Source organism: Erinaceus europaeus, chromosome 1 (genome assembly GCF_950295315.1).
Source record: "Erinaceus europaeus chromosome 1, mEriEur2.1, whole genome shotgun sequence".
In the NCBI taxonomy this organism is placed as follows: domain Eukaryota; kingdom Metazoa; phylum Chordata; class Mammalia; order Eulipotyphla; family Erinaceidae; genus Erinaceus; species Erinaceus europaeus.
Genome location: NC_080162.1, coordinates 3,572,504 through 3,598,134, shown reverse-complemented (window position 1 = coordinate 3,598,134; position 25,631 = coordinate 3,572,504). Strand labels below are relative to the sequence as shown.

Genomic DNA, 25,631 nt, shown 5'->3' with positions numbered 1-25,631 from the left:
AAAATCATGTTTCCCAAACTGCAGTGGATTATATTTAAAAATATATCTCTAAATTTGTTTCCAAATAACATTCATTTTATATTAATATTTTACCACCACACAAAATTTATTTTGATTTATAAATAAACAACAACAGTAGTTTTGCAGATCATCTGGACTGTAGTGACCCAATTATCTGGTCAAAGGGCTACATGGATGCAAGAGACAAGGTGAGTTAAAGTTTAACTCTCAGGAATTGTAAACCAAACCTAAGCCACTGAACCTTTGGAGTTTGATATGATGATTAGGGCATAAGCAGAGTGACATGTTGAATTCACCATAATCAAGGAAACCTTTTCCGGGTGGGATCTCTGAAATCATTCAGGTACGAACCATGCTTTTTGATTTTCTATTTCAGCTCTGGGAAACTGTGCAGTGTGAATCAGTGAGACAGTTTTTACCCTCTTCTGTCACAGCGCTTGAAACGGGGGATTTTTACTCACTATACTCATGAAACTATCTGAAAACAAAAGAATACATAGTTGGGGATCATGTAATCTCAAACTAAGATGCTAACTCTCTTTCAGTCATTGATTTAGACAATCTCTGAGGTTTAAAAATGTAATTTTCAGAATATAGTTGCTATTTCTTCAATGCTTATTCAGCAACAGATAAACAGCAGGGGACGTCATGCTATATTCCAGTCCTAGGAGCCGTGGAAATAGAAAAATGTAATTAACAACATAATTAACAACATAATCTTATCATCACTAGCAGATTCTTAGTTTTCTGTATTCTGAGTTCTTATACGTTAGACTTTAACTCTGTTGTTATACTACAAACTGAAGGAGCGTCTTAAGATTCACTTTACATTCTAGTAAAAAAGACAACAAATCTAGACATGGAAAATGACTGGCTTCAAGTGTGTTAGAACTCAAACTTGGGATGGCTAATGATTAGAACTCTTCAGTTCAGGATGACCTAGACAACTGCTACAGTAGCTCTATTTTCATGTGATCATAATGGTCACTCCAAACAAGGATGATGACAAGCAGAATATAATATTTTACCTAAAAATAAAAAAGAAAGAAAGCAGGCACTTGCCAAGAATATGTCATTCCTACCACCAATCTTGAACCCTCTAATTGAAATAGATACTTTCCATGATGAACAAATAAGACCCAAATAGCATGGGTGCTCAATCGGACATCTTTATGTCCTGCAGACCTTTTGGATGTGTACTGCATATCTTCATCAGGGTAAAAATGCAGTGTTATTTATGCATTAACAGTATGCAAAACTTATTGACAAGCACAGTGTGATGATAATCTAGATGCATCAAGATATGTTGATGGAGTCTAGAACAGATTTTTTTCTTTAGAATAGGTTTTGTAATATGTGGTTACAAACAAGAAACAGGAGAACAGACTGGCAATGAAAGTGAAGTCACTTGTCAGAGTGCTGAGTTTCTCCGTGGCTGAGGACTGGTAATAGATGAATTGCGGGTTCATATTTGAGTCATATTTTTCTGGTATAATGTTTACATTGTCCATTTTATATAATTTCATATTTTTACTGTTTCCAATTATTATTGACCAAGTATGAGAACAAAGGAAAGGTAGTAAGAACAAGAACATAGTGGAGGTGGGCAGGCATAATTAATGATGTGACAGGTATGAAACATTGATAATTTAATTATTAATTTCATTAGGGATAAGACAAAATGGATTTGGTGTCATTTGAAACATCAGCTCTCCCTACACAACATTAATCACACATGAAGAAACATGGGTCAAAAATATGACTCTTGTGAAATAAGTTGAGGAAACACTAGTTAGATAAGTCCAAGCAGGTTTTGTTAATCCATGTGTGTTCTGAGGAATAACAAAAACAAATATTTCTTAAGTACTGTATCTGTATTCACAGTTGAATTTAGTTTCTTTGCATTTGTTTTGTCTCACATCATTCTTAGGACAGCTCTGTAAGCTAAGTGTCCTATAACTTTGAACACATGAGAACATTTAGGAACAGATAATTTACCCAAGAAACTCAGTCACCCACTTGGCAGTGCCAGATTCCCCAGGCAGATGGTCTGACTCATAGAACCATTACAGTGTAGACACAAGGCTGGGGAGTTACTCTGTGTGTAAATATGTTCATTCATGGTGATGACCTATGTGAGTGGAGAAGGTTTAAACAGACATCTGTAGCATCATCTACCTACAGCTCTCAGAGAAATGATGTTCTTCTGAGCCCAGACGAAGAAGGGTCAAGGCATTCAGAACTATGCCCAGCACTTAACAACCAGATCAATTTAAACCATCATGGTTGAAAATAACTAAGGGATGATACAGTCTAGCTACGATTTATCAAACGGGGCCTTGCATATTTTACAGGCTTCTAAATTAATTACAAAAAAAGAGAGAGAGAGAGAGAAAAGAATGAACTTTTGTCCTGATAGATCTGGAGTGCAATGCTTAACTCCAAAACTATGTAGGTTTGTACTTTGAGTATACTATTTAACTTTCCGGAATCTTGGATCCCTCAGTTGTGAAACAAGAATAAAATCTTTTCTCCAAAGAATTTAGTAATGATTAAATAAGATAATATAGGAAAAATAGTCAAATGTGGTTTCTGGTACATAATAAAGACTCAACAAAACTCTTGAGTTTTTTTTCTCTTACCTTTTCCCTATATGAAATGGCTTTCAGAGGCTTCCTAAAGCATCCCAGATTACTCCTGTGTTCTTTGCTGTCAGAGCAATACTAATAGACACTTGAAATACACATAACTATGTTTTAACACCTGTCATAGTCACAAACACCTATCATTCTTTTTCTGAGACAAAATATTGTTTCTCTTCTAAACATGCACATAGTATGCTTGTATCTTAGAGAATGTAGCTCAAGAAAGCAACTTAGTTGAAAACCAATATCTTTCTTTTTTAACTGACACTGATGAGGCCCTTTCATGCTATGTGCCATTTCGCCATACAATCAGTTGATGTAAAAATCTGTTTCCATCACTGTCTTTTAAAACATTGCCATCCCTGGAAAAAAAAAAAGCTGACTAGGACGCTGGGTACTATTGCACAATTGTTTTCATTACCTTATGTGTCTCTGACTCAGTAAGTTCAAACAAGACAGTATTGATCCACAGAGGACAAACACCATTTTATCTAATTCATGGACACAGTCACCAGGTCTCTCTAAAGTGCGGTTCTAACAGTCCAAACCTCCTCCTCCCCTCCCCTACCCCGGGGGAAAAGTATCTGGAAGAGAAGAAGCACTGCTGTATTAATGTTTTCTTTTTTAAAAAAATTTTTAAAATATTTATTTTCCCTTTTGCTGCCCTTGTTGTTTAACATTGTTGTGGTTATTGATGTCATTGTTGTTGGATAGGACAGAGAGAAATGGAGAGAGGAGGGGAAGACAGAGAGGGGGAGAGAAAGACAGACACCTGCAGACCTGCTTCACCACCTGTGAAGCGACTCCCCTGCAGGTGGGGAGCTGGGGGCACGGACCAGGATCCTTAGTCTGGTCCTTGCGCTTTGCGCCACCTGCGCTTAACCAGCCATGCCACCGCCCGACCCCCTTGTATTTAATGTTTTCTATCAGCCACCTGAGTCCCTGATCCCCCTTGCCTGGTATTGTAAAAGCCAAGCAGATATTAGTGACACAGGCTTGCCGACTGCGAATGGAGTCACAAGAGCCGGCTTGTTATTTCATTATCAGCTCTAAAAAGTATTTGAGTGTGATAAGAGTTTCTGTGAAATGTTTTCGATGAATCCAAACATGAAATCTCTTTTGTGGGAATTATTGCTTTGATTAAAATATACTGATATCCAGAGCAAAGGAACTTGGCATTTTAAAAGATGCACAAACTAGGTGTTTTTTTCCCCCTCCTTTTAATTGAATATGTATGTGAAAAGTGTGTATGTAAATAACAACAACAACAACAAAATCATATGGAAAATCTTTCCCAATTTGCTTATTCCGGTAAGGCTTATTTCTTCGTAATATTAAGAAGGAAGTAAAAATAAAGGCTAAGGAAACACTAACATGCCTAGCAATGTAAATTGTATCCTCTCCCGGTCAATATTGAGACTGTAAGAAATTAGCACGTGAGTAGTGAGTTAGACACCTACATACACTCACACAAACATGCTAGACTCCATATCTAAAATCTTAAGTTTTTCAAACCATTGTTTACAAAAACAAACAAACAAAAAAACCTGGTGAGGCTGGGCGGTTGCACAACAGGTTAAGCTCACTTGGCTCAAAGTGCAAGGGCCTGCAGGAGGATCCCTGTTGGAGCCCCCAGCTCCCCACCTGCAGGCGGTGAAGCAGGTCTGCATGGGCCTACCTTTCTCTCCCCCTCTCTGTCTTCCCCTCCTCACTCCACTTCTCTCTATCCAACAGCTACAACAAGGGCAACAAAATGAGAAAAAAAGGCCTCCAGGAACAGTGGATTTGTAGTGCAGGCACCGAGTCCCAGCAATAACCCTGGAGGCAAAAATTAAAGAAAAAAAAAAACACCTAGTAATAAAATATCACTAAAAATAGTTAGCATGTGATAATTTTCCAGGAGAAATGATTTAGTGAGCAAATTTGTCTGCAATCCATAAGATTTCACCTTTGCTGACATTCACTATCTTCTCTCTTCCAACTGTTACAATATCATCACTGTTTGGGAGTGCTCGGATAGGCTAAGGAACACTAACTTTACAAAGCAAACCTCGTTACAATGATCCTTTTTTTTCCACAGAATTCTCCAGCTTACAAATATTTCACAGAGACCAATTTAGATTGTTTAAATAATTTTTTTATGAGAGAAAGAGATACAGAGAAAAGCACATAAAGACCAAAGTGTTTCTTTTTTTAAACATGTGTTTACATTATTTCTTTTACTTATTTATTGATTTATTGGATAGAGACAGACAGAAATCCAAAAGGAGGGGGGTGATAGAGAGGCAGAGAAACAGAGAAACACCTGCAGCCCTGCTTCACCAGTCCTAAAGCTTCCCCCCTGCGGGTGGGGGCTGTGTATAACCTGTGTGTTCAGCCAGGTGCACCGCCACCCAGCCCCAGGTCCTGAGCATTTCTCAGCTCTGACTTGCGATGCTGAGGACTCAACCTGAGACCTCAGAGCCTCAGGCATGAAAGTCTTTGCATACCCACCATGCTGGCTCTCTCGCCTGATTAAGACTTTGAATGGAAATTTTCTTCATTGTCCATTGAGTGTACCACATACCATCCAAGGAATTGAGTGATATTTTTTTCACTCTGAATTTTAAAAACTGGTCCATGGAAATATACTTTCATGGAAAGTTGAACAGCCTACTAATGATTATTTAGTGAGTCTACAACTGCTATGCTGGACATTAACCGATCTACTGGTGAAGTCGAGACAAGATGAGTGCATGAAGACAAAACACAAGAGTCACAGATGGAGTGGAAGGAGACCCAACCCCATAAATCCCACAAGTAAATGTCTCCACAGAAGGCGTAAGCCAGAAGATGCTGTAACTAGCAGTATGAGAGAAGGGGTTCTGTATGTCCTGAAAGACTAGCAAGGACCTGGTGGGTTATGATATATAAATGCAATCATTTGTCATCTCTTTTTGTCTTTTTTTTTCCAAAAGGGTTATTGCTAGGGCAGGGGGCTTGCACGATTCCAGCTTTCCTAGTGGTTTTTAGTTTGAAGGATAGAGGTGAGGCTTAGCAAGAGGTAGGGGGGCTCGGAGAGAGAAGGAGAGGCACCTGCAGCCCTGCTTCACCATTTGTGGAGCTCTCCCCACACCCCCTGCAGGAGGAGGAGGGCATGAAGCCGGGTCCTTGCACATATGTGTCTCTCTCTACTGGGAGAGTTACCACCTGACCCTTAATTTTTTGTTTGTTTGTTTTCTTTTCTTTTTATTACCACCACACTGAAGTCATTGCTGGAGCTTAGTACCTGCAGGACAACTCCATTCTTCCCAGTAAACAGTTGTGAGTGGTGTTTGGTTTTTTTTTTTGTATTTTTTCCTCTTCCTTTTTTATATGATAGGAAAGAGAAAAATTGAGGGGAGAGGGTTAGAAAGAGAGGAAGAAAGAAAGAGAGACCCTGCAGTGCAGCATTGCCTCACCACTTGGAAAGATCCTCCCTTGCAAGTGGAGAGCAGAAACTCAAACCTAGGTCCTACGGTAATGCCTGCCCTACACTGGCTACGCCACCATCCCACCCCTTGACCGTCTTGTTTTTTATTTCTATTAACATATTTGAGTTCTTTGCTACTGAGTTGTCCTATCAGAGTTTCTTATAGAGATTCTCTTTTCAGTTGGGGATTTCTGAATGAAGTGAATTGGCTTACTGGTGTACTTATCCCTCTAATCTCTGCACATTTGTAGTGGAACTCAGAAATCACAAAATGATTATTATAAAAGGGGGAAATGTTTGAATGGCTAGATGAGCGTTTTAGAACTTCTCTTTAAAGTACTTTCTTGAAGATTACTGACTGTGCTTCATGGCTCAGGCATTGATGCCAGTCAGTTAGAAATATCACCTAATTATGATAGCAGATACCAACTCCTCCATCTGTCTTTAACTCGTGTGCTATGCCAGGCTCATAAAAAACAACTTAAGTCTTATGGAATCTGAAAACAGGTGCTACTGCAGTACCTTTTCCCAGTAAATAAGTCTTAGGGTATTGGGGAAATCTGCTCCAGGTCACACATTACGTGATTGGATCCAAGCAGAAGCGAACACACATTAAGCTTGACCACCACTCTCGTGAAAACAGTCTCCATGGAACGTGAAGGAGTTTTGAGTCTTGGAACTCAAAGGAGACTGCAATCCTTTGACAGAAAGAAACTGAATGTGGTTCCCAAGGATAGATTCACAATATTGCAAGCACTTTCCATTGTACAACTCCTTAATTCCTTGATTTTATAGCAATCGTGAACATCAGATTGACAGGACAAACACAGGTCAGAGAAATACTCTCTTCACTCAGAATCCCATCTACTCTTGCAATACCCAGACCCAACACATGACACAGTCAGTGATCAGTAGAAGGAAGCCCACTGTGTGACTTTGAGAGCCTGCCAGACAAAAATCACAAGAGGACATGTGTGAAGGGTAAGACACAACACAGAGAAGATAACTCCAGAAAACAAACTGTCCTGAATGACTTGACTGTCCTACACCCAAATTCTGAAGGGGACAAACAGCAGTTACCTGGAGGGCTCCCACTGTTCCCCAGAGGCATGGTAATCAGGCTGCTAGGTCTGGAGACACCAAGGGAGTCCCATATTTAGACTGACCTAATTTAGAGCTTTAAATTGATAGCTTCATGCCCTAAAATAGCAGCTCCTGTCTCAATAGAGTTACTCGTTTCTGATAATAAAACTGTGTTTCTAGAAAAAAAAATCTTGTTAAAATACAAACTAGTTGGAACAGAGTGTGAGTGATAAGGATACTTTGAGCTGTTAACATGCAGGAGTATCTTTAGCCTAAAATCACTTAGCATATAGGTTAACCAGCCTAGTAAAGTCTTTTTTTCCAGAGCATTGCTCAGCTCTGGTTTGTGGTGGTGTGTGAATCTTGGCATCTCAGAGTGTCACGTGTGAGAGTCCTTTTGCATAACCATCATGCTCTCTTCCCTGCTGGCCTGGTCAAGTCTGCAGAGAATACTGCACAGGACAAATAGCTGTTAATAGCAGGGAGGCCAGAGACAGACAGCAGTGGGGTTGCTGTGAGTAACCAGAAGACAGTGAAGTGTCTGAATGGCACGTATTACATCTGTAAAGATGAATTCACTTTTCTTTTTCTTTTATTTATTTGTTATTGGATAGAAACAGAGAGAAATTGAGAGAGAAGGGGGAGATAGAGAGGAAGAGAGACAGACAGCTGCAGACTTCCTTCACCACCTGTGAAGCAACTCCCCTGCAGGTGGGGAGCCGGGGGCTTGAACTGGGATCCTAACCGGTCCTTGTGCTTTGTGCTACGTGTGCTTAACCCGCTACGCTACCCCCCAAGTCCTATGAATTCACTTTTAATGTATTAAATAATTTTGATTTCTCATTAACGACATTCTCACAAATTGTATCTCACTGATACAAGTTGTTTCGTGTCTATACTTTAGTATTGAGTAGGAACTTAATCCAGGAGCACTAACATGGTTAGCTACATAGTGAAATTCCGATGCCATCCTATGGCCCCCTGAACCTGTTTTAAGAGAGTGAGACAATGTGTCTAGAAATTCTTAGGCTGACTTGCCTTTCAAACTTAGTCAAAATTTCAAATATCTACATAAAAATAATAATTGAATATTTCAAAACTTTAAAGATTTCAACAATTCTTTTTTAATTTTAAATTTATTTACATATTTATTTATTTATTTTTATTTTATTTATTTATTCCCTTTTGTTGCCCTTGTTGTTTTATTGTTGTAGTTATTATTGTTGTTGTCGTTGTTGGATAGGACAGAGAGAAATGGAGAGAGGAGGGGAAGACAGAGAGGAGGAGAGAAAGATAGACACCTGCAGACCTGCTTCACCGCCTGTGAAGCGACTCCCCTGCAGGTGGGGAGCCGGGGTTTGAACCGGGATCCTTATGCCGGTCCTTGTGCTTTGCGCCACCTGCGCTTAACCCGCTGCACTACAGCCCGACTCCCTATTTACATATTTAAATGAGATAAAGGTAACAGAGAGAACGATACAAACACACACACAGAGAGAGAGAGAAATACCAGAGCATTGCTCAACTCTGGCTGATGGTGGTGCTGGGAATTGAACCTTATCTCCCCAGCCTAATTTCAGTGATTTTAAAGCCCAATGTACTGGTTCATTGACATGGAAAAGAAGAAATAAGTGATTATATTGTTCATTAGAAGGCTCTAGAAGCAGAATATATTCTGATCCTACCACAGTGAAGGGCTCTTATGGCCTTCAATGAAACCTGGTTCATTTGCAGAGAAGCACCAAAGAAATGTGGGTACTCCCACCAGCGCACATGCCTTTTAGGCTCTGTTATTTTTCATAGTGACAACATAAACTTATCAGTACTCTAAGCCACTAATAAAGAGTGTGAAGCACTAAACTGGTTATTGGTAAGGATAAAATTATCTAACCCACTCAAAGTAGAAGTAAGTCCCCTGCATAAACTTGTCCACAGAATCAGAAGAGAAAATCATTAAGGAGAAGCTGAAATGGGCATGAGAACAGCCAAGCAAGAGATGAGGAACTAGTGCTCATTTAGATTGAAGTAGTTCCGAGAAAGGGATTATTACTATTAATGGTTTTACAGAAGAGGAAAGAGGTTCACAGAAGTTAAACAATTTTCAAATAGATAAAAATAGGTCAAAGTTGTTAGAGCAAGTTATTCTGAGTTTAGGTGTTCTGAGTCTTAAGGGTTTTCTACTAAGCAGCATAGTCATCTCTTTCTTTACTTGGGATGATTAAGTTGTTTTTATTATCATTTTTATAAAAAGAAAACACTGGCAAAAAAACATAGGATAAGGGTGGTACAACTCCACACAATTCTCACCACCAGAACTCCGTATCCCATCCCCTCCCCTGACAGCTTTCCTATTCTTTATCCCTCTGGGAGTATGGACCCAGGGTCATTGTGGGTGCAGAAGGTGGAAGGTCTGGCTTCTGTAATTGCTTCCCTGCTGAACATGGGCGTTGACAGGTGGATCCACACTCCCAGCCTGTCTCTCTCTTTCCCTAGTGGGGCAGGGCTCTGGGAAAGCGGAGTTCCAGGACCCATTGGTGGGATAGGGTCGTCTGTCCAAGGAAGTCTGGTCAGCATCATGGAACCTGGAGGCTGAAAAGAAAGTTAACATACAAAGCCAAACAAATTGTTTACCAATCATACAAAGCCAAACAAATTGTTGACCAATCATGGACCTAAAGGCTGGAATAGTGCAGATGAAGTGTTGGGGAGGGGGTCCTCCATTTTGTAGATAGCTAGTAGGCATATTTTTGTTATATTTCAAAGGGCCTATAGCAATACTAGTTTTTTTATTTTCTCTGAGCCTGAAATCTGATATGCAGGTGGATCCAAGTTATTGTCTGGGGAGGTGATGTCATGGCTGGAAAAGGGACAGAAAGCTGGATCAGGGAAGAGAGTAGCTCCTTAATATGGGGAAGGAGTATAAATATTGTTGACTGTAAACCCCATTGATTTGATTTGGTCTGGTGCCCATATTCAGCTTAGGAGCCTGTGTGACCTCTGCATCCCTGTAGATCTGAGCTCACATTCTGTGGTCATGAGTAGGAACATTCCAGGCTGCTCCAATATCAGGACCCATCTTCCTTAAGTGTAACATAGAGTATGTTATCCAGCCTCCCTTCGGAGGATGAAACATTCTCTACCGTTGTTGATCCGAGTTGAGGGCAAGGTCCTATGGGGGCCCACAAAAGGGTCTTTTTTATTGTTCCTGATAGAGATGACTGGTAACAATGGAGAGAGGGATTTATTTGAGGTCTAGGCCCATCATGTCTGTTTGGGAATCTCAGGACTCCCCGATTAGGGCCCCAGCTGATGGGGTGGCCTGATAGTGACTAAAGAGTCATCATTGAAGTATGCCAGTGTCTTGCCCTTATTCAACTTTTGCAGTCCTTGCTTTGCTAAGGTTAGCTTTGGAGTGAGTTCGAGAAGTAATAGCAAGTAGATGAGGAGGGTATCTAAGTCTAAGTAGACTCTATTTCATTAGGAACTGGATATTGTGTATTTTTGCTTTCAGGTATATATTTTGTCCTAGTTTATGGATACGTGTGAACATCTGCTCTATCTCAGGGGACCTGGTCTATATCTAGGTTTTGGGACTTTGTTAGGAAGTGAACCTCCTGGAATGGAATTAGAGAATCCTATGAAAGGAAAGCTCTCACTCGAGTAATGAAGCTGAAGGGCTGACATTCCATGCCTGAAGTCTCTGGACACAGTCTGAAGTGATGCATGCTGAGGTGGTATTCGTTGCATTGATTAGGTTGGGATTGGTGGATGCAATATTGTTTGGTATGAATTGAGAGAAGCATGCAGGAAAGTGCACCCCACCCTAAGGTTCCATGACTGGGGGAAATATAGGCCATATAGTGGAAATGTGAGGTTCCTGCTGTCTTAGAGTTCAAGAAGACAATAAATAGTTATTGTTATAATCACATTATTTGGTAATTGGGTTAACTTTGAAAAATCCCTTTGTTAGGATTTGCTGTATAATACCCAACATCACCATAATTTATGTCCTTTGACATTATTTGTATATAGCTGTGCCACCAGTTGCTTCTGTTCTCCCTGGTCTATGCTTTTCAGAGAGTCAACATATCAAAGACTCAGCCTATGCATTAAAAAGACTCAGTCTGTGCTGTAAAAGCTTGAGACATACAATCAATTTTCCCCTCTCATATCAATTAAAATGTGATTTATATGACCACAAATTAATAGGAGTGTGCATAAACACCATTCCCACCACCAAAAGACTAAGTCCCATCCCACTCATCCACCCCACCCCTACTCGCTGATGCCCTGGGAAGCGAATATCCACCCTCACCCTCACCCTCACTGTCACCTCACCCTCACCCAAAACTCACCCTCACCCTTAACCTCACCTCAACCTCAGCCTCACCTCACATCAACCTCACCTTACCTCACCTCACCTCACCTCACCTCACCCTCACCTCACCCTCACCTTACCCTCACCTCACACTCACCTCACTCTCACCTCAACCTCACCTCAACCTCACCCTCACCATCACCTCACCCTCACCTCACCTCACCTCACCTCACCATCACCCTCACCTCACCATCACCTTACCTCACCCTCACCCTCACCTCACCTTACCTCACTCTCACCTCACCCTCACCATCACCTCACCCTCACCCTCACCCTCACTGTCACTTCACCCTCACCCTAAACTCACCCTCACCCTTAACCTCACCTCAACCTCAACCTCAACCTCACCTCACCTCAACCTCACCTCACCTCACCCTCACCTCACCCTCACCTTACCCTCACCTCAACCTCAACCTCACCTCACCTCAACCTCACCTCAACCTCACCCTCACCTCACCCTTACCTCACCCTCACCCTCACCTTACCTCACCCTCACCTCACCTCACCTCAACCTCACCTCAACCTCACCCTCACCATCACCTCACCCTCACCTCACCTCACCTCACCTCACCATCACCCTCACCTCACCATCACCCTCACCTCACCCTTACCTCACCCTCACCCTTACCTCACCCTCACCCTCACTGTCACCTCACCCTCACCCTAAACTCACCCTCACCCTTAACCTCACCTCAACCTCAACCTCACCTCACCTCAACCTCACCTCACCTCACCCTCACCTCACCCTCACCTTACCCTCACCTCACCCTCACCTCACTCTCACCTCAACCTCACCTCAACCTCACCCTCACCTCAACCTCACCCTCACCTCACCCTCACCTCAACCTCACCTCAACCTCACCCTCACCATCACCTCACCCTCACCTCACCTCACCCTCACCTCACCTCACCTCACCATCACCCTCACCTCATCCTCACCTCACCTCACCCTAAACTCACCCTCACCCTAACATCACCCTCACCCTCAACCTCACCTCAACCTCACCTCACCTCACCCTCACCTCACTCTCACCTCAACCTCACCTCAACCTCACCCTCACCTCAACCTCACCCTCACCTCACCTTCACCTCACCTCACCCTCACCCTAAACTCACCCTCACCCTAACTTCACCCTCACCCTCAACCTCACCTCAACCTCAACCTCACCTCACCTCATCCTCACCTCACCTCACCTCACCCTCACCTTACCTCACCCTCACCTCACCCTCACCTCACCCTCACCTCACCTCACCTCACCCTCACCTCACCTCACCTCACCCTCACCTCACCTCACCCTCACCTCACCATCACCCTCACCCTCACCTCACCATCACCCTCACCCTCACCTCACCCTCACCTCGACCTCACCCTAAACTCACCCTCACCCTAACTTCACCCTCACCCTCAACCTCACCTCAACCTCACCTCACCTCACCTCATCCTCACCTCACCTCACCCTCACCTTACCTCACCCTCACCTCACCCTCACCTCACCTCACCTCACCTCACCTCACCCTCACCTCACCTCACCCTCACCTCACCTCACCTCACCTCACCCTCACCTCACCTCACCTCACCTCACCTCACCTCACCTCACCATCACCCTCACCTCACCTCACCTCACCCTCACCCTAAACTCACCCTCACCCTAACTTCACCCTCACCCTCAACCTCACCTCAAACTCAACCTCACCTCACCTCACCTTCACCTCACCTCACCTTCACCTCATCCTCACCTCACCTCACCCTCACCCTCACCTCATCCTCACCTCACCTCACCCTCACCCTTATCCTCACCCTCACCACAGGGTTTTTAGTTTGGTGTCCTACTCCACAGTGTTTCCTTTTTATAAATAAAAATTAAAAAATAATAATAAAATTGAATTAAAGAAAGAAAACAAATGCTATTTGCTTGATAAATTATGAGTTCATGAAAAACAAAGCAAAAATTTTAATTGTATGATCTGACATGGTTTCATGCATATTAAAGATACATAATGCGATTTGTGGGATAAAAGAGTCAAAACTGAAAAGACATGGAAAGGGGGAGGGTAGTTAAGAAAAAATAGTGAGTGTCATGTGCTAACTTCTGGGTTGCATACTTTCTCAGCGTCACTGTAAATCTCTGAGCTAGACACCAGTATTTTCAATTGTCAGTTGACATAACTATCATCTTATTAAGTAACCCAACATTTCTGCAAACTTCTGAAGTGATGAAATGCCAACATTCAAGTCTAACTTAGTCTGAATTTATGCTACCATTTTCCTAGGACACAGTTATGTTGATGAATCAATAATGAGCAACACACAGCTGTAACTGCATATTCTAGAACCTAGGATAAGCGTATCTATTATGAAACTAGCAAACAAAAGGAACAAGAGCAAAGTCTGGAATATTCAGAGGGGTCATATGAAATTTCCACCCAGTTCAACAAACACCCATCAAGTGCCTACTAAGAGCTCGGCCTAGTGTTAAAGACATGAACTAAAAATCTGTGTGTAGTTTCAGGGAATCTGTAAGATTCACTTTCTTTACCCCCATTATTATAGTTCTGATATGCTTTTTATTTCCTGTTTTTCACTAGACTAGTCTTTCTGCCTCTAATATGCTCTCAACAAAACTCAGAAGTGTCTTGTTAGAACGATTCCATTCTGACCCCAGTGACCTCAACATAAGACCAGAGCATTGCGTCAGACTAATATTGATTTAATTGTTGCCTCATTAACCAAATTACCTGTTGCTGCCCCAGCTCCTTCCCAGTCTCTCCTATCAGCTTTTCTTCAACATTTTCCACATACTCAACCTCACACCATCTATGCTTTTTCTTACACCTCTAAACCATGAAACCCTTTCTTCTCACTTGTTTTCCTAATTTCTAACTAGCGTGAAGATTTGTCTGAATAGAGAAAAGGTATACACTATAAGTTGTATAGAGAACCAAGTTGGAGAGTTCATAAAACAGAAAATATGCCAGTACTTGATTAAAAAATGAACAGACATTAAATTTTAATAGGAGACTGTCATAGCAAAATATACAGAGTTGAGAAATTGATTCCACTGTTTGTATTAAATTAGAGCTTGAATGAAGACAATAACTAGGTATGAATTAACGATTGTTAGATGGTAGTTAATGGCAGTGGATATCAAAAACCAAAAAGGGTAAACTATCAAGATGCAGTGGCTGATCGGAAATGAGTAGTCAAGAATTTAGCAAGGGCAGATTATGCCATTTCATTTATGTTAGCATAAATCAGAATTTACATATTGGGTTGTGAGAAAAGTTATGATACATTTTTGCACAGAAAAATATGTCATAGATTTTCTGACAACTCAATCATATCTTCAGGAAAATGTAAAATGTTCATTGCCATGCCAGGTTGCCTTAGGATCACTATTACAGAACTTTTCAAAGTGGGATGTGGTATGGTTCACTAAAAGAACAAATGTATTCTGTTAGTTAATGTTTGGCAGTATTGGTGAGAAATAAATTTTAATCTTAAATTTTCCAAGTTGATCTGCGGAAACTATAAATATCAGCAAAGTTCAAAATAAAAAAACCTCAGTAAGAAAAAAAAAAGAGATGAGGACACTTAACTACTAATGAGTGAAAGATAGTTCTTAAAACTCATTATCACAATCTGTGACCTTTCAATTAAAGAATCGGTTCTGGTATCACTGAGTAAGCACCTGCTTTACACTTGAGTTTGTCTACATTGTACCCCGTGCTTAGATCACTGATACAGAAGTCTGCTCACAAATTAAACATAATGCAAACAAATTCTATTCTTACTAGGTTAAACCCTGTTAAATTCTCCAAACTCTTCCTACTTGTTTCTTTGGGACAGTGAGAAGAGTTGGATATCATGATTGCATGAAGATACAACAATAGCATAGCTGTATATAGTTGACAAATTACAGTATCCAATGAATGTAAACTCTAATAACTGGTCTTATAAGTATTAGGAAGATAACTAATGTGTGTACATTAGTCAGAAGGTTCTCCAGAGAAACAGAAACAGTATTCCCACTGCAATTCCAATGCACTAGTAAACAAACATAAATAATTTTGGTGGTGTCATTGTTCAACTTGCTGTAAGTTATTAGGTTGTTGGCAAAGTCATGATGCATTTTTGTATAAACAGAAAAATACATCATGACTTTGCTAATAATCCCAATATATGATAGATAGATAGATAAACAGATAGGTAGATAGATGATAGATAGGTAGATAGATAGATAGATAGATAGATAGATAGATAGATAGATAGATAGATGGATGGATGGATAGATAGATAGTAAGGTAGATGCTAGACAAAAGAAAGGCAGAGACTTTCATGAATATGATCACTTAGTTAAGGTTTTTGAGAAGTCCTAACCTTTGCAGTTGACAAGCTGGAAATCCAAGAGAACAAAGTAATTTGGGAGACTGACGAGGAATCAAGAAGATACAATGTTCCCACCAAGACTCAAGGACAAGAGGATGAAGTCCCAGCTTAGTATCTAGCAGACTACCCCCCTCTAACTCAGCCCAGTAGTGTAGGAGTGAATTCATTTCAGTCAGAAAGATTATAGAAAGAATTTTGGATACTCTAGGCAAATGGAAACAGGGAAACAAGATATTAAAAAAAAAAAAAAGAGGGAATCATATCTTAGGGAAACCCAATGGATAGCTCTACAGTTTCACTAAGAACTAGGTTGAAATAGGACCAGATTGTGGCAGGAACCAAATGTCAGCCTAAGAGAATGAAATGATTCCTTATTGTTAATGAACCAAAGTTTGAGACTAGGGAATTGTAGGAGAGATACCTTAAGGTGAGCCTTCTAGCAATGGTGTAAGATCTCGTGGAATGGCATGGTCTAGAGTGTAGTAAGTATTCTGTATCTTGACTGAGCCTAGGTTAAGTCCAATAATGGAAGAAAGTTGGGTGTGTTAGGAAAGTATAAGAAGCAGTAAGAAAGGATACTTATACACAAAAGTCAGGAAAGACATCAAAACCCAGACTCTATTAGAAACTTTTATTGGAAGTTAGTCTGGAAAATGTAAGAAATTCCGTACTTACACAAGGACCCAGGTTCAAGCTCCTGGTCCCCACCTTCACAAGTGGTGAAGCAGGGCTGCAGGTGTCTCTGTCTCTTTGCCTCTCCATCTTCCCCTTCTCAATTTCTCTGTCTGTATCTAATAGTAAATAAAAATAAAATAAAATGGCAGATAATTATTACATAATAATTGTAGGCAAAAATATTTAATCCTTTTCTCCTGTAATCTTTACGTTTCTTGTATAGACTTCTTAAATAAAAATTTGTATATGAGTCACCATCCCACCTATTGAGCAGAGAGAGAAAATTCACTCGCCACTAGCCTCTTTTGTTTGGCATCCAATTTGTTTAGACTAGCTTTTCCTTAAGCAGTCTTAAACTTACCTGTCTACTGTTATCACTTGGAGAGTCTTTAAAACATACCCTTTCCTGACTTCTACTCTAGACAGCTGAGTCAGAATTCCTCCAGAGGTGGGAAGAATGGCACCTTAGAGGTGCTATAAGGACAAACCAGGAAGTGTGTTCTTACCTAGTCACCCCTACAGCTCACAGCTACTGTTATCTGACAGTGACTAAGGCTGCTGAATCTGGAAGTAACCATTTGGACTAGATTTTAATTCTGGATCAAACACTTAAAAATAGGACTGTGCTGAGCAAGATTTTGCAAGTCACAGTTAAGGAATCCATTCAAGCTGTATGTCTCTTCTGAGTAGATTACACTGACATTGATTTCCAGAATATGACCAAAAAAAAAAAAAATGAGGAAGGAGTCCCTTGACAGAGTAAATATGACTTGCAAAACCACAGGAGCACTTAAAGGTAAATTTCAAAGCTCTATTTTGACAAGACTTGCATAGGCTGATGCCTCTTCGTCTACCTTCCAGTCTGTGATTAACAGTTTCTGCTGAATCCCAGGGATTTAAGAACTTCTAACTGGTCTTTCAAGGGCATTTTAAGCAAATAAGTGGCAAAACTTTTCTGCAGACTATCAAGTGAGCCTCTGTGTTATCCACTGAGTGGGCATATGCTGGAAAGCTGGAGGCTCTGCGTCACTTGTGATCTGAAACAGGGTTTTTTTAATGAGAGGAAATTGTTGTTTAAAATTAGTTATTCCTCAAACAAAAGCGAGAAGAATTTCTAGGTGTCAGAATTTTTTTTTGCAAGAATTAGTGTCTAAAAGCCCAGAAGAATATTAGTTCAAGAGCCTGGGTAACTTTGTCTTTTGAGGTGGGAGTGTAGATGACTGCTTATTTTGAAACATTTTTTTTAATTGTTAAATTGTATGTTTATAATATCATGATTTAGCCCAGACATTTGTAAATGTGTGTGTGTGTGTGTGTGTATTAAAGTTGCATATACTCTAAGACATTTATAAAAATTAAAACAGTCATCTGTATGTCTGATTCGTTTTATTCTTATAAATTCTAGCTTGATTTTTACTCTACTATTATTTTACTTTCTCTAGATGCACTTTTACTACACTGAAGTATGGCTTCCCCTTTATCCTTTTGCTATTTTAAGATATTCTAACTTAAGACTTACAAGGACTCCTGATTAGATAGCATATTAACCTAAGCGTCAACAGTAGTAAAAGCACCTTTGTAAAAATAAGCATTTCTCTAGGAGGTTGTAATCAACCAGCACTGTTCTCTATAATGACTGTCTTGTGTTAAAAGCATACCTCATGTTCCAGTCAGAATGAGAAACTTTATTAGCCAGAAATATCTCCAGGTTATTAGAAAATACAAAGCAACTTATTAGAGAATGGGTTAGTAGAGTAGGAGACAGAAGAAGAGGAGGGAAATCATATGGATATTTGAAAGTTGAGATGAAGGGAGTAAAAGAGGCCCATTTCTCAAAGGAGTTGTGTTTAATGTCTGTGAGGAGTACTTGCAGTTTTGGTTAACCACCGCTTGGTCCATAGTTAATGTCTTCTTCCTGCCTGTTTAACTATGATCTAAGAGTCAAAGGCCAATGGGAAGAAGAAATGAACCCTTTAATGCAAATATAAGCATAGAAATTATCCTGAGAGTTTAAGTCATATTTTGCCAAGCGATAGCTATTCACCTGTGAAGGTGACTTCTCTCTTCTCTTCCAAGAAGTGATGGTTCTGTGAGGTATAACGACTGTCAGTTATGACCAAAGGTGGTCTTATCCTGACTGTTTCCAAATCCCTACCCAGAGTGCTTACCCAAAAGACATAGCACTGAAATGTCCACTGCAGACACTCGAAGTGCTGAATTACCACAGGGCTGTAGATAACTCAGACCATCTGTCTCTATGGAAGAGAACATGGCCTTAAAATATACCCTCATGAGTTTTGTCTTGTCGTCCTCACAGTAGTGTTTTTAGGAATGGGTACGTAGATTTTGTCATCTCTCTCCTTTCTCTACACAACTACTCCACTTATTTTTAAATAAATCATTTCTTTTATATAACATTTTATTCATTTATTAGTGAGAAAGGAGGAAAGAAATAAAGAACCAGACATCACTCTGGTACATGTGCTTCTGGGGATCAAACTCAGAACCTCACACTTGAGAGTTCAGTGCTTTAGCCACAGCTCCACCTCCCGGACCACTCCATTTATTTTTGAACAGATGAAACTAGGGAAATGTCATTCAAGTATAATTTTTAAATGCTTATTTATTATTGGAGAGAGACAGAGAGAAATTGAGAGGGGAGAGGGAGATAGGAAGAGAGACAGAGACCTTCAGCCCTGCTTCATCACTTGTGAAACTTTCCTCCTGCAGGAGGGGACCAGGGGCTTGAACCTGGGTCCTTGCCTACTGTAATGTGAGTGCTTAGCGAGGTGTGCCACTTCCTGGCCCCAGATATTCATTTATTAGAGCACAAATCTTAACACCAATCTACAGAACTGTAGGAAGACAAAGGAAAAGACTGACCCTGCTAACAATGATATAAGGACCTCAACCCAATATTAGTATGCTAAATCTAGCCAAGGATATAAAACATAATACACCATCACTCATCACTCATCTCATGAACAGAAGAAAGGTTTTATCATTTCTAAAATGAATAATAGAATTCATTACAACAATTTAAAATGGAAAATGATCATTTCAATAAAAAAGTGGTCCGGGAGATGGCACAGTGCATAATGTGTTGGACTCTCAAGCATGAGGTCCTGAGTTCAGTCCCCAGCATCACATGTACCAGAGTGATAATCTGGTTCTTTCTCTCCTCCTATCCTTCTCATTAATAAATAAATATTTTTTAAAAATTCAGAAAAAATAATAATAAAGTTCAATCTCTATACATAATGTTTATCAAGTAGAAAGCAAGGACTAAATATGTAAACACCCAGAGAGCTATAACAAAATGCATACTTATGGTGAGACACTGAAGACATTCTATTTAAATAATAAAGAAAAAAGAAAGAACACAGGCTCTCAGACCCTAAGCTATCAAGATTGAAATCCTGGGTCTGCCCCTTATTATTGGAGTAACCTTGAACCCAACAAATTTTTCTTGTTTGCTTGTTTGCATATATCAAAAGAATGGCAATATCTATCCCATTCTGTTTAAAGTTTAGGGAACAAAATATATAGTAAATTCAGTAAATAGTAGGCATATTGCCTGAAATTTTAAATTTATTTTTTTTTTTATTTATCATTGTGGGATGCAGAATGTGGAAGGTCTGGCTTCTGTAATTGCTTCCCTGATGAACTTGGGTGTTGACAGGTAAATTCATACTCCCAGCCTGCTTCTCTCTTTCCCTAGTGGGGCGGGGTTCTGGGGAAGCAGAGCTCCAGGTGGGGCTGGTTGTCTGTCCAGGGAAGTCTGGTTGGCATCATCTTAGCATCTAGAACCTAGTGGCTGAAAAGAGAGTTAACATATAAAGCCAACAAATTGCTGAACAATCATGAACCTAAAGACTGGAATAGTGCAGATGAAGAGTTGGGGGGGAGGGTGGGGGGAGGTGTCTCCGTTTTGTAGATAGCTGGTAGGCATATTTTAGTTATATTCCAAAGGGCCTGTGGCTATTCTGTTTGTTGTTGTTGTTGTTGTTTGCGTGTTTATTTTCTTTCCCCTGAGCTTGAAATCTGATATGCAGGTGGATCCAAGTTATTGTCTGGGGAGATTATGTCATGGCTGGAACCATGTAACAGCCTTTTGGTCAACTCCAGGCTCTTCCTACAGATAGCCAGGTAGGCTGCACTATCTAGCGTTAAGTATACTCAGTGACATTCCTCCAATGATAAAACCACTGACTGATACAATTCTCAGAGAGTTTCTTCATCAGAATAAATGTATCCCTGTGTCTTGGTTTTTGTTTTAATTTGCTATTTCTCATCACTAAAGTTGATGGCTACATCTTAGTGACAAGTTTACAAACTATTTTCCTCTCGTGAATTAATTGGTCTTTTGATGATTTGTTCACAGACCAAGTATATATAGATTTTATGACTGTATATTATAGATGTCTCTTCTATGATAAATGTCTATTACATAAACAGTAAACATTTTTCTTTAAATCTTTGACTTATTTTAACTTTATTTTCCCACTAAAGATATTTGTAGTTTATCTAGTCAAATATAGATGAATTTTTTGATGTATGACCCTTATAAACTTAGTAAGAAAGGCCTTTTTTTTTTCTTTTTTACTGTCACCAGGGTTATCACTGGGGCTCAGTGACTGACCCCTACTGCCATTTTCCCCGTTTTGTTTTTTCTCTTTACTTTTACTTGATAGGACAGAGAGAAATTGAGAGAAAGGGGAAGAGAAAGAGGCAGGGAGAGAGAGAGACACCTGCAGTCTGCTTCACAGCTCATGAAAACTCCCACCTGCAAGTTAAACCAGTCCTGTGCATTGTTGTGTGTGCCCAGCCAAGTGTCAAGAAGAGCCTTAAACATTATTTTTTTCTTAGTGATTTAATATTAATTTGTAAAATTACATGTCAACAGGGTTATAATTCCATACTGTTACCACCAGAGCTCTGAATCCCCAACCCCCTTATTGTAAGCTACAGCAGTTTTTCAAAGAAAATAATCTTTTTTTTTTTCCCACCACCCAATCTCCATATCCCACCCCCTCTCCAGTAGCTTTCCCATTCTCTATCCCTCTGGGAGCATGGACCCAGGGTCATTGAGGGTTGCAGAAGGTGGAAGGTCTGGCTTCTGTAATTGCTTCCTCGCTGAACATGGGCGTTGACTGGTCGGTCCATACTCCCAGTCTGCCTCTCTCTTTCCCTAGTAGAGTGCCTTAAACATTATTATCTTCTCCCTTTACTTTCCAACTAGTTACATAATGCTTTAAAAATGGGATTTCTCAGGGATTTGGGTGGTAGCACAGCAAGTTAAATCGTGGCACAAAGCTCAAGGACCGGTGTAAGGATCCTGGTTTGAGCCCCGGCTCCCCACCTGCAAGGGAGTTGCTTCATAAAGATTGAAGCAGGTCTGCAGGTGTCTGTCTTTCTCTCCGCCTCTCTGTCTTCTCCCCTCCTCCATTTCTCTCTGCCCTATCCAACAATTCTTCTTCTTCTAGCGTTTGCCCTTCTTCCGTAGCCAGTCAACAGCGTCAGGTTGAGCCTGATGTCAAGTTTCGAGACCTCCTTCAATGAGGACAACAATAATAACTGCAACACTAAAACAACAAGGGCAACAAAAGGGAATGAATGAATAAAGGGATTTCTCTAACCCACTTCATATTTTAGCATATGCTGAGAGGTAGTATGTCAGTTTTATCCCCGTATGAAATTATCTCTAAACTTCCTGTGATTTGAAATGGCACCTACTGGCAAATTTCAACTTTCAACTATGGGTCTAAGCAATTTTGCATACTATAATCTACATGTCTCCTGTTGGGTCTGTTTTCATTTTAACTTGAATCTAGCTTCAAATAATTCTGTTCTTTCAATAGTTTTCGGGACACTTGGTGCACATGTACTCCTGCCAGTTGAACACAATCATTAGATTTCAAACTAATTGTATCAGGATTTAGGTTGACAGGGCAAGAGCTGTTGCCTGTATAACAGAAATCATCTATTTCCCCAGGCCATTGTGTTCTCCCTTGTAATTTCAGTCTTTGTTTTCAATCGTTTTCTTGGGGGTTAATGGTTTACAGCCCATTCATGGTGCTGGGTACTTCTCTCATCTCCCTGTGATGGGGGTTGGCAGAACACCCTCTTCTCTTTCCTCCCACTTAGGGCCTTTCTCACCATCTGAAACAGGACCATATAAAGTTTCGGCATTTTTCATATGTTCTTATTTATAAATTTTATCTCTATTGTTTAGATTTTCCCATTAGGTTATATTTCACTTGTCATTTCTGTCTTTCTTGTTGTTGCTGCTGTTGTTTATTTGTTTCTTTGTTTTACTATTTTATTGGATAGAAAAAAGAGAAGTTGAGAAGGCAGTGGAAGATAGAGAGGGAAAGGAAAAGATAGCCACATTCAGACCTGCTTCACTGCTCATGAAGCAGTCTCACTGCAGATGGGAAGTGAGGGCTGGAACCCAGGTTTTTGTGCTTCATACTATATGAGCTTAAGCAGGTGAACCACCACCCAGCCCCGCAATTCTGCTTAAGTAAGAATAAAGTTACTGTAACTGTTCTTGTAGTGTTAATTAGTTCAGAATTTTTGTACAATTTACCCATCTTTAATCATAATAAATAATTGCAGTGCTCTATTAAGCATGATATATGCATTGTGTTTTTGATAAATACTTTTTAACAATTCAAAGAGGATTTATTCTATTGCTGGCTTACTAAGTTATTATTTGAAAATTTTGATTCTTTTATTATTTAGCCTTGAGCACTGCTAAGCTCTGGCTTATGATGGTGTCAGGGATGTCTTAGCCATGAAATCTTCTGTGTGAACTGTGAGGATATCTCCCTGGTCCATTTGATTTTTTCGTTATCATTTTTTAAAAGTTCTTTTAATTTTTTAATCATCTTTATTTACTGGATAGAGACTGCCAAAAATCGAAAGTGAGGTGAGTGATAGAAAGGGCAAGAGACAGAGAGGCACCTGCAGCCCTGCTTCGCCACTCACAAAGCTTTCTCCCTGCAGGTGGGGACCAGGGGCTCAAACCTGGTTCCTTGTGTACTGTAACATGTGCACTCAGCCAAGTACGCCACCACCCAGCTCTTTTCATTATCATTAAATCAGTAGACAGTACAAAATTTGATTAAATGCCTCTTTACATTAACTGAAATGACTGTGTATATTTTCTTTTCTTCTTTATCAGTACAGTCAAATAAAATAATAGACTCTCTAATGTTGAATAATCTGGGTATTCTTGTCAAGCATCCATCACTCAGAACTAGTATTTGTTACGTGTAGTGTATGCAGTTATATTGTATGCGTTTATGTGCCTGTGTCTAGTGGTTGCTAAAGTTTCCTGTGAAATATTTCCCTGACTTTGTATCAGAGGTGTGAAGAGTCTGTAGACAATAACTTCCTCATTCATTTTTGATACCTATATGACTATATAATAAAATGTATTTTTCTTTAATAATTTATAAAAATTGTCTTTAAAAGCTGTTACTTGTACTATTTTGGAGAAAAAAAAAGATTTTTTAAAAAATATGTAGTATTCCATTGTGTAGATATATCACAACTTGTTCAGCCACTCATCTATTGTTGGGCACCTGGGTTGCTTCCAGGTTTTGGCTATTACAAATTATGCTGCTAAGAACATAGGTATACAAAGATCTTTCTGGATGGGTGTGTTGTGTTCCTTAGGATCTATCCCCAGGAGAGGAATTGCAGGACCATAGGGTAGGTCCATTCCTAGCCTTCTGAGAGTTCTCCAGACTATTCTCCACAGGGGTGGGACTAATTGACATTCCCACCAGCAGTGCAGGAGGGTTCCTTTGACCCCACAACCTCTTCAGCATTTGCCGCTGTTACCTTCTCTGATGAGTGACATTCTAACAGAAGTGAAGTGGTATCTCATTGTTGCCTTTATTTGCATTTCTCTGACAAATACTTGGAGCATATTTTCATGTGTTTTTTTGGACTTTTGGATCTCTTCTGTGGTGAATATTCTGTCCATGTCCTCCCCCCATTTTTGGATGGGGTTATTTGTTTTCAGTAGTTGATTTTGGAAAGCTCTTTATTTATTCTGGTTATTAGCCTCTTATCTGATGTATGGCATGTAAAGATCTTCTCCCATTCTGTGAGGGGTCTCTTGGTTTGGGTAGTAGTTTCTTTTGCTGTGCAGAAGCTTTTAAATTTGATGTAGTCCCATAGGTTTATGCTTGCCTTAATCTTCTTTGTAGTTGGATTCCTTTCATTGAAGATGTCTTCAAAATTTATGAGGAAAAGAGTTCTGCCAATATTTTCCTTTAACTATCTGATAGTTTCTGGTCTAACATCCAAGTCCTTGATCCACTTGGAATTGACTTTTGTATTTGGTGAAACATAGTGGTTCAGTTTCATTCTTCTGCATGTTTCAACCCATTTTTTCCAACACCATTTGTTGAATAGACTCTGTTTTACCCATTAGTAGTCCAGGCACCTTTGTCAAAGATTAGATGTCCATAGGTGTGGGGGCTTACTTCCAGGCTCTCAAACCTATTCCACTGGTCAATATGTCTTTTCATGTTCCAGTACCAAGCAGTTTTGATGACAATGGCCCTATAATACAATTTGAGGTCTGGGAGTGTCATTTCTCCGGTTCTGTTCTTTTTTCTCAAGATTGTTTTGGCAATTCTAGGTCTTTTCTGTTTCCAGATAAACATTTGTAGCATTTGTCTATTGTCCTAAAATGTGGTTGGGATTTTGATGGGGGTAGCATTAAATTTGTAGATGGCTCTGGGTAGTATATTCATTTTGATGATGTTAATTCTTCCAACCCATGAACATAGAATATCTTTCCACTTCTTTGTGTCTTTTTCAATTTCCTTGAGTAGTGACTTACAATTTTCAGTATACAAGTCTTTCACATCTTTGGTTAGGTTTACTCCTAGATATTTTATTGCTTTTGTTGCTATAGTAAAAGGAATTGATTTCTGGATTTCAATTTCTTCTAACTTAGTGTTTGCA

General features: G+C 40.0%; 1 protein-coding gene across 4 annotated transcripts in view; it reads left to right on the top strand.

Moving 5' to 3' along the window:
* Positions 1-278: 278 nt before the first annotated feature.
* A1CF (APOBEC1 complementation factor) overlaps positions 279-25,631 on the top strand; it is a 92,766-nt gene continuing 67,413 nt past the window's right edge. For 2 of the 4 annotated variants that reach the window (XM_007520752.3, XM_007520750.3), the window contains exon 1: positions 279-364. The gene's annotated coding sequence lies outside the window, so the exon portion shown is untranslated. The remainder of the gene's footprint in view (positions 365-25,631) is intronic. The other 2 variants (XM_060188611.1, XM_060188590.1) reach the window with 1 other exon arrangement.